Source organism: Miscanthus floridulus, chromosome 13 (genome assembly GCF_019320115.1).
Source record: "Miscanthus floridulus cultivar M001 chromosome 13, ASM1932011v1, whole genome shotgun sequence".
Taxonomy (NCBI): domain Eukaryota; kingdom Viridiplantae; phylum Streptophyta; class Magnoliopsida; order Poales; family Poaceae; genus Miscanthus; species Miscanthus floridulus.
In genome coordinates, this window is record NC_089592.1 from 56,832,451 (window position 1) to 56,842,896 (window position 10,446).

The following is a 10,446-nucleotide window of genomic DNA, read 5'->3' on the forward strand; positions in this document are numbered from 1 at the left end:
TCCCTAAACCAGTGTCATTTTGTTGTCTTTTCATTGGCATCTCTTATATGCTTTCTCCATTGAAAGGTCCTAAATGGCTAGAGGGGTTGAATAGACTATAAAAAATCTCTACAAATTCACTAGAGCAAGTGGTTAGTAAACTAAAATGGCGAAATAGCATTTTGCTCTAGCTCTAATCAAATGGCAAGCCACCTATCCACAATTCTAGTGATTATGATCTCTAGGCACACAATCAAGGCTATGTCTCTATTCGCCTAAGCTAGTGAGCTTGCTAAACAACTAATTAACTAGCTACAACTAAACTAGCTACACTAACAAACTACACAAGCTACCTCTACACAAGATAAATGAAAATAAATGCAAGGAGAGGTAGAAGATGTTATACCAAACGTGACAAGAGATAATATGTGATCACGAAGTGAAAACCAAAGAGCTAATTGACATACAATTTATCCGGAGGTTCACTTGCTTGCCTGCAAGCTATGTCCTTGTTGTGATGGCTGATTCACTTGGTGGTTCACGAGCTCATTGACACCATGCCAAGCCCTACACAAGGGTGAACAAGAACCTACACAAGATGAGGGCGCTCAATGTTACTGAGAAATCCATAAGAGGTGCTTTTGGCACTCCACCAGGGAATGACCCAAGACCCCCTCACAAATCCACACAGAGATGGCCACGAACAATCACCAACACGTGCCAACCTCCTCAAGCTGCTCTAAGTCATCTAGGTCATGGCAGCCACCAAGAGTAACGAGAAAACCGCAACTAGAACAATCCCCAAGTGCCACTAGATGCAATCACTCAAGCAAATGTACTTTGGATCACTCCCAACTCACTTGGGTGATGAATAAATCAAGAGAATGAGTGGGAAGGCTTTCGCTTAGCTCACAAGGATGTATGGATGATTAAAATGTCCTAAGAGATTGAGCATGAGCCGGCCAAGCTCTATTTATGGAGCCCCAAAGTTCACATAGCCATTACACCATGCACCATACCCTGGTCTAGACCATCCATAGTAGGGTCCGAACGCACTCCTCAACCAATCATGTTATGCCACCCCACCCTTGACTTAAACTAGCCATTGTGTGCCAATGGCACTATGTCAAATTGACCAGACCGGACACGCCACCAAGAGTCTGATCCAGTGCATGCCTAGTGTCCAGTCAGTTCTAGAGAGCTCCCTAAGCGCTCAAACATCTTCGGACCGAGTCCAGACCGATGAACAGTGGCATCCAGAGAGATTTGGTCACTCTCTGTTTTGCCCAAATAATTCTTTAAACCGAGCCGACTGTCCTAGAGCACCTTGACTTGCCACGTGTCCTCTGCGCTACCTACGATGGTCAACCGGACGCGCCAACATTGGCTCGGTCCCCTACCTTGGCAGGGTCTGGTCCGAGCATGAGTCAGTCCACAGTCTAGGGTTAGGCACTAGACCCAACACCCTTGGTTCGGTCCACCCTAAGCCTAGAGTTCCGATCCCCTTTTCTCAATGTTTTTCATCTCCAATCTCTTCACGCTTGCTCCCAAGTGCTAACCACAAAGTGTATCACCATTTTGCACATGTGTTAGCATTTTCTCAAAGCATTTTCAAGGGTGTTAAGTTAGCACACTAGGTCCTAATAATGCATATGGAAGTATCAATTCACCTAGTGGCACTTCATAATCGTTTGAACCATGATTATCCCCTCTTCATAGTATGCCTATCTATCCTAAACCCAATCACGCCCTCTATGGTGTCTGGATTGGCGAACAAAAACCCTATTGATACCTTTGCCTTGATCATCATTGGATTTTTGTTTTTCTCTTTCTTATTTTTCAAGTTGGAGCTTGATCATCATCACTTGTCCATCTTCATCACCATGGACTTCATCTTGCTCCACCACTTGGACTTGGACCATCCTATCTTATCAAACACTTAGACAAGGATTAGTCCAAATAGGATTCATCAATTAGCCAAAACCAAACTAGGGCTTTCATCCATACATCTCTATCTCTATCTCCTATAATCCTAAACCCCACTAGCTATATATCTCAATGTGCAAGCTATCCACCTCAGCAATGCACTATCACATGTCATTAAAATTCACTAGCACATGCAATTGTAATGTTCACGTCAGCAAAACACACAAGCATTTTGTTGTCCAAGTCAACATGCCACACAATCCATTAACACACAATTCCCGTAGCAACGAGTGGGGTATGCTTCTACTTATATAGATTAAGCTCCTTTTTGGGCTAAATAGCCAGTTATGCACATGTTTTGCCATCGACCATATGTATGCATACAAGCTCTAGCCTATACCAACATCGTGTGACAATCAATTTATGTTGGCATTCTTCAACTCCACCGGCTTTTGTACTCCACCATATTGGAAGCTCAAACCTTTAACAGCTATTTTCTTTGAGCAAATAGAGAGTGAAAGGGACAATGACGCCTAAGAGGGAGGGTGAATTAGGCAATATAAAATCTACTTTTAAAACTATGACCTCTAATTCTCACCTAGTCAAAACCTAAGCAATAAAAATAAATCTAGCTGTGCAACTAAGGATTTTGATAGGTGTATTGTTATCTCTATATCCGAGATGGCATCTCCTGGATTGCTCCCTACTGTCTTCACTATCTTCTGGCCAAACCTCCGTAGGTCTCGTTTCATCCGGTACACAAGTGGCGGCCACACCACAAACACGGTTGGTGTGGTCTCGCAAGACTACAAGCCCCTCTAAGTACAACAATGGTGAGCCAAAGTACCAAGTGAGCAAGAGGTATTCAAACCTCACTAACATTAGACCTAAACTAGAGTAAGCGCATAAGCGGTGTCTAACTAGCCTAAATACTTTGCAAAAGCACCTACACTGGCCATCTTATGATTCCTTAAGCTCATATGGTGGCAAGAGCACTCTAGAGTGGAGTCTCAACTCCCTTTTTATGTTCCTCATCTTCTACACCCTTCAAATTGCTGATTGGAGTGATATTTATAGGCCCTAAGTCCAAAACTAATTGTTGCCAAAAGCTGCAGCATTCTGCACATACACCGGAGAGGTCCGGTGCTACTTTGATAATCTGACTGTTATGCTGTTTTCTGTGAGCACCGGAGCTGGCATAGGAGTTTGCACCATAGAGGTTTCCGGTGGGCACCTATAGTGCAAACAATAGAGCTTGCATCGGAGTTCACACCGGAGATGTCCGCTACTTAATTTTCAGCACGACATACTCGTATTTTGGGTATAAAATTTAGCTCCGAACTCTGATTTTGATGACCTTGGACTTTTTTGAAAGCTAATGAAAAGCTCTATAACTTTGAACTGATGTTATATCAATTTGAGCAGATCTAAAATCTTGAGACAAGACTAATTCATCCACCTCTTTGTCTTAGCTTCTGTGGCTTCAATTTTGTTTTTGTCTTTGCGTCTTGACTATTACTTGGTGTTTTAGACTTCTAGTATGTCTTCTAGGTCTTCAACATGACTTTTAATGTCTTGCTTGAGGTATTGCTCACTTTAATTTTCCATATTGCCAAAGTCCAAGTCGACCTTGCATCCATTTGAACTCACATGGAAGTGACCTCCGCCCGGTCCTGCCAACAGCCTATCAAGAGTTTGCTCTTCCCTATGTCATTCCTGTCAGTGGGTTTGGGTAGACGTCCAGCGAAATTGTGGGAGGCTAGGTGTTGGTACGACTGCACCCGAGACTTGCAAGCAAACCCCCCGTTCCTTCTGCTTCCTCTGGAAGCTTTCCTATTCCGCGGCGCCCTCACGAAGGCGGGGCAGTGAGAGATTCGCCGCGTTGGGACGATGTGACCTATGGGCAGCGCCCTTCGTCTACCGCCGCCCCACCGGCAATGGCACCGGTACGTCGCCTAGCCCTCCTGATCTACTCCTGCGGTGAAGCGTACGCGTGTGGAGAACTAAGGTACATTCACATTTCTGATCGTGGCTTCTCTTGCTTTTTTGTGCGTGTGCGTGTATGCAGCACTACTAGAGAACAGACTTTAGAACGATATCCCAATTTGGCATTAGCCTTGGCATTTTTTGCCCCCGGGACTAAAGGACCCTTTAGTCCCGGTTGGTAATACCAACCGGGACTAAAGGTCCCTGCCCAACTGGTCGTCCGCGGGGCAGGGATCTTTAGTCCCGGCTGGTATTACCAACCGGGACTAAAGCTTTTAGTCCCGGTTTGGGTGATGCCCCGGGAATAAAGATTAATCTTTAGTCCCGGTTTGGACCCCTAACCGGGACTAATTATCCCGGCCTATAATTCAGCTCATTTCTTCCTCCCCGAGCCCGAGCCATTCCATTCAAACTCATTGCCTCTGTTCTTCAGCTTGCTGTTGTTCTTGCTCTCTCCCCCTCCATTGGTGTTGCTCTTCGATTTTGGAGGTAACAAACTTAATCCTCTTATGTTTTATCAGTAGCTTATCTCATTTTGCGATGTAGATGCATGTGTAACTTTATATGTTGGACTTTATTATGATTTTATATGTCATTTTTAGCTCAAAATCACATGATGATTTGCATATATGTTTGGATAAACAAAAGTTAAATTAGTTCATCAAAATCATGCCTCGCTCGTCCTCGCTGGAGCACGCGCCATCCTCGTCCCCGGTGGCTTACGTGATCTTAGAATTAATTTTTCCATGAAATGAAAAACTTAGAAAATTGTTAGAAAATTGTAGAAAATCCGTACTAGTTGAACTTGCGGACCGTGTTCAGCTCGGCAAGCATGTTCTCTGCCGAGCGGTAACGGACGTCAAGGAGGAGCTTTGATTCTATGAGGGAGAGCGGCAATGGTCGTGGAAGACCGTGTTTCCCTTTCTCGTAGAACCGGAGCTCTTCCTTGGCCAAGTACGGTGCCATCCGGTGGAGAAATGTTGGCCGAGATGATCACGTAAGCAAGGTCAACTAGTACGGATGGTTATTTATTGAAACATGTGAAATCCGTACTAGTTTTATTTAAATATATCATTTTAGAAAATATGAAATTTACACTAGTTTGCAAAAATAAGTATAGAAAGTAGATGACAACTGGTACCGGATCCTCAGCCTCTCGTTCGGTTGCGAAACGACTGAAGCCAGAACTCCCTCTCATTATCTGCGGCAAGTGTAAGTAGAATATTGTGATGGAGTACCGAGTCAAGAGACAGGGATCCAACAAGGGTCGTGTTTTCTACAAGTGCCCGGATCGCGATGTGAGTTTCTTACGTATTTTATAATTATGGCTAATTGACCTGCTTTTCTTGAATATTTTTGACTAAATATTTTTTGGCTTTAATTTCAGTGGGAGGGCAATGGATGCGATGGTTGGTACTGGGAGGAAGATTATGCTACATACGTGCAGAATTTGGGTGCGCTTGAGGTAGCGGCTGCTGCTGATGAGTCAGTGAGCCAGCAGGAGAAGCTTATTGATATTCAACAGAAGAATGATTTGTCTGTTTTAGTTGCGTACGATCACAAAATAATTATGTTACTGAAGTGCATTGTAGTTTTAGTTTGTTTAGTGATAGTTGGGATTGCTTACGTTGTAGCCAGGCTTAGTTAATTAATCAACCGTGTGTGTGTCATTTATGTTGTGTAATAAAATACTTAATTATGTTCAAGGTTTTCATAATTTGTCGTGTAATATAGATTATGTCACGCCATTGGATGTATAATGCCGATCGCCGCTCCCAAGACTTTATTGAGGGCTTGCACTATTTCTTAGGTGTGGCCGAGGCAAATAAGTGGGATGGTTTCATATGCTGTCCATGTGCCCTATGTAAGAATTTAAAGGAATATTCAAGCTCAATGAGTCTTCATTCACATTTGCTTAAGTCAGGTTTCATGTCAAACTATATATGTTGGACTAAGCATGGAGAAAGCAGGGTAATGATGGAAGAAGGTGAAGGAGAAGATTTAGACATTGATGACATTATTGCTCAGTATGGTGCCTTTGATGATACTACAATGGGGGAGATGAAGAAGAGGTAGCGGTAGAAGATGATCTCGGTGATGCTCTTGGCGATGCCATTCGTGATGCACAACAAGAATTGGAAAGTGAAAAAGAGAAAGTTAAGTTCGAGCGCATGCTTGAGGATCATAGGAAGTTGCTATACCCGACGGCCGAAGAGGGGCAAAAAAAGCTGGGTACAACACTGGAATTGCTACAGTGGAAGGCAAAGAATGGTATATCCGACAAGGCATTTGGGAATTTATTGAACCTCATAAAGAAGATGCTTCCGAAGCCAAATGAATTGCCCACCACTACGTACAAAGCAAAAAAGGTTGTCTGCCCATTGGGATTAAAAATCCAGGAAGATACATGCATGTCCTAATGACTACATCCTCTACCATAGCAATGAATACGAGAATTTGGATGAATGCCCGGTATGTAAAGAATCACGGTATAAGATCAGGTGCGATGATCCTGGTGACGTCGAGGGTGAACAACGTCCTAGAAAGAAAATCCCTACCAAGGTTATGTGGTATGCTCCTATAATACCACGCTTAAAACATTTGTTTAGAAATAAAGACCATGCAAAGTTGTTGTGGTGGCATAAAGAAGACCGTAAGGTAGACAATATGCTGAGACACCCAGCTGATAGGGTCCCAGTGGAGAGCGATAGACAGGGAATTTCCAGAGTTTGCAAATGAGGCTAGAAACTTAAGGTTCGCCTTAAGTACAGATGGTATGAATCCTTTTGGGGAGCAGAGCACTAGTCATAGCACTTGGCCAGTTACTCTATGTATCTACAACCTTTCTCCATGGTTATGCATGAAGCGAAAGTTCATTATGATGCCGATCCTCATCCAAGGTCCGAGGCAACCTGGCAACGACATTGATGTCTATCTGAAGCCATTAGTTGAAGAACTTCTAGTTTTATGGAACAAACCTAGGTGTACAGTGTCTGGGATGAGTACAAACAAGAACACTTTGACCTACAAGCAATGTTGTTCGTAACAATCAATGATTGGCCTACTTTAAGTAATCTTTCAGGTCAGACAAACAAAGGATATAATGCATGCACACATTGTTTTGATGACCTTGACAGTATATATTTGAAAAGATGTCGAAAGGTCATGTACCTTAGCCATCAGTTGATTCCTTCCTTTGAATCACCAAGTAAGAAAGAAAGGTAAGCATTTTAAAGGTAAGCCAGACCACCGGAAGAAGCCTCATAACCGAACCGGGGAAGATGTACTCGCAATGGTCAAGGATGTGAAAGTAGTATTTGGAAAGGGACAAGGCAGCGAATCTGTTCCCAAAGATGCTAAGGGGCACTGCACCCATGTGGAAGAAGAAGTCCATCTTTTGGGAGCTACCCTATTGGCAAGTCTTAGAGGTCCGCAATGCAATCGACGTGATGCACCTAACAAAGAATATGTGTGTGAACCTATTAGGATTCATGGGTGTGTACGGGAAGCCAAATGATTCACTTGAAGCACATTAGGACTTGCAGGGCATGAAAGAACGAGACAACCTTCATCCTAGAGAAGACAGATGATGGACTGTCATTACTTAAGTCCTGCTAGCTACACGCTTAGCAAAGAAGAGAGGGACAGCATGTTCGAATGTCTAAGAAGCATCAAGGTCCCATCAGGATTCTCCTCCAATATAAAGGGTATAATAAATATGCCAGATAAGAAATTCCTAAACTTAAAGTCCCACGACTGTCACATGCTTATGACGCAATTGCTTCCAGTTGCTTTAAGAGGAATTATACCTCCACATGTACGTCTAGCCACCGTGAAGCTATGTGCATTCCTCAATGCAATTTCTCAGAAGGCAATCAATCTAGTGGAACTAGCTACTCTACAGAATGATGTGGTTCAATGTCTTGTCAGCTTTGAGTTGGTGTTCCCTCCATCCTTCTTTAATATCATGACACACCTCCTAGTTCATTTGGTGAAGGAGATTAGTATTCTTGGACCTGTGTTCTTACATAACATGTTCCCCTTCGAAGATAGTGGTGTTCGCATAGATGGCACAGATCCAAATGGGAATATACAAACATATTATGGCCGCATAGAAGATATATGGGAACTAGACTACGCACCTAATTTTAAAGTCCCTTTGTTCCGGTGCCAATGGGTGAAGCTGACTGGAGGAGGGGTAATAGTCGACAAAGAGTATGGAATGACAACAAGTGGACCTCAACAATATTGGGTACAAAGACGAACCATTCGTCCTTGCTGCCGATGTGAGTCAGGTGTTCTATGTGAAAGACATGTCTACAAAATCAAAGAGAGGAAAAAACAAAGACATCAACTCAATGATCAATGAGCCAAAACGCCACATAGTTCTTTCTGGGAAAATAAATATAGTGGGAATTGAAGACAAGTCAGACATTCAAGTCCGAATTCCACCCTTCATAGTGAAGAAAGATCCAAGCATCATGTTAAATGATGAAGACACTCCATGGTTACAACAAGATCATAACCAAGGGTCATACGTCAAGAAGAAATTCACTGTTGTGCCCGCATGATACAACGATGCATGTTTAATATATTATGTTTTAGAGACGGAATATTATGTAATATGTTATGACTTCACAATTGTTTTTTCATCTGAGGTCATTTAGTGTCTCATTTGAGCAAGTTTGACCAAGTTTGTTAAACTCAAAAAGATCTACAATTGTTGTTTTGGTCAACTTTCCATTTGAGAAAGTTTGGACAGGTTCAAATTTGTGATTTTTAAATTTCAACGCCTACAAACTAGTTTCCGGGACCCTAGATTGTCTCAAATTGAAAAGTTTTGAATACCAATGTTTGTTAAGCTCATCAATATCTACAATCCTTATATAGGTCATTTTTTCATTTGAGAAAGCTTGAACAAAATGTAGTTCAAATTTCATAAGTGTGTGACATAGTTTTAGAAAGTCTATATGAGATTCAAGAAGTTGTGACTAGTGTTTGATAAAAATTTCTCAAATGGGAAAATGAGCTATGTAACAATTGTAGATCTTGCTGAGATGATCAAACTTGGTATTCAGAGTTTTTTCATCTGAGGTCATTTAGTGTCTCATTTAAGCAAGTTTGACCTAAGTCAAATTTGGTCAAATGAAAAAACAACACTTTGACTCTAGTATTATGAACTCTAAATGACTTCAAATTGAAAAGTTTTGAATACCAAGTTTGTTAAACTCAAAACGATCTACAATTGTTGTTTTGGTCAACTTTCCATTTGAGAAAGTTTGGACTGGTTCAAATTTGTGATTTTTAAATTTCAACGCCTATAAACTAGTTTTCGGGACCCTATATTAGTCTCAAATTGAAAAGTTTTGAATACCAAGTTTGTTAAGCTCATCAATATCTACAATCCTTATATAGGCCATTTTTTCATTTGAGAAAGTTGTAAAACAAAAAATACTATATTTTCTTTATTTTTATAGGTTCAACAAAAATTTCCTGTCAATTTTGGTCAAAAACCGTGACAAAATTGAAACATTGACGTTACAATAATGTGATAATAAATTTCCTATCGAATAATATTAGTTTTATTAATTTTAAGTTACAAATATATTTTTGCATTAACAAAATACTTAGTATTAGTAACATTTATATTCTATATTCATAAAAGAAATTAAAAACTTTAGGTTACAAAATTTTCATATTTACAATAAATAATTAGTTAATCAATAGTATTTTTTAAAATAAATATTGCAAAGTATTGAAGTTTCTATGGAATTAATTGATTAACCTAGTATTAAACAAAATCAAAATTCCAAGCCTTTCCAATTACGCTGGCGGGTTGCCAAAATTTTCAAGCCTTCAGTCCCGGCCCAGACCAAGAACCGGGACTAAAGGGTTGGCGGCAATTTCGGTGCCCGCCCAAAAATACCTTTAGTCCCGGCTGGTAACACTAGCCGGGACTAAAGGACATTTAGTCCCGGCTGGTAAGACCAACCGGGACTAAAGGTCCAACCCTTTAGGGCTTGTTTGGCAGGGCTCCTCTCCGGCTCCGGCTCCGGCTCCGGCTCCTCCAGAGGAGCCCTACCAAACGTTTTCTTGGAGGAGCCGTTTTTCAGTAAAAAATAGAGGAGCCGGAGCCGTTTTGGAGGAGCCACAATTTGTGGCTCCTCCAAAACGGCTCCGGCTCCTCCAGAGGAGCCCCTCGGGAGGAGCCGTGCCAAACAAGCCCTTAGTCCCGATTGGTCTTACCAGCCGGGACTAAATGTCCTTTAGTCCAGGCTGGTGTTACTAGTCGGGACTAAAGGGTCCCGGCCTATATATATCGAACGTCTGTTCTGTTCATCTTCAATCTCGCCTCCGTCGCTCAGCCCCGCCCGGCCGCGCCATCCGCCGTCATCGAGCTCGTCTGTGCCGCGCCGCCGTCGTCTACCCCCGCCCAGCCGCGCCATTCTCTCGGCCCGCAACGCCGCATCCCGTCTCCGCCGCCGCACCCGACCACACCCTCCGTCGCCGACGCTTCCTGCGCGCCCACCGTACGGCCTCCGTCGAGTACTCTGC

At 42.5% G+C, this 10,446-nt stretch overlaps 1 long non-coding RNA gene across 1 annotated transcript; it reads left to right on the top strand.

Moving 5' to 3' along the window:
• Window positions 1–5,114: 5,114 nt before the first annotated feature.
• On the top strand, window positions 5,115–5,597 carry LOC136499260 (uncharacterized). The gene is made up of 2 exons (XR_010769967.1): window positions 5,115–5,189; window positions 5,279–5,597. It is a non-coding gene; the product is annotated as an uncharacterized lncRNA (long non-coding RNA).
• Window positions 5,598–10,446: the final 4,849 nt, after the last annotated feature.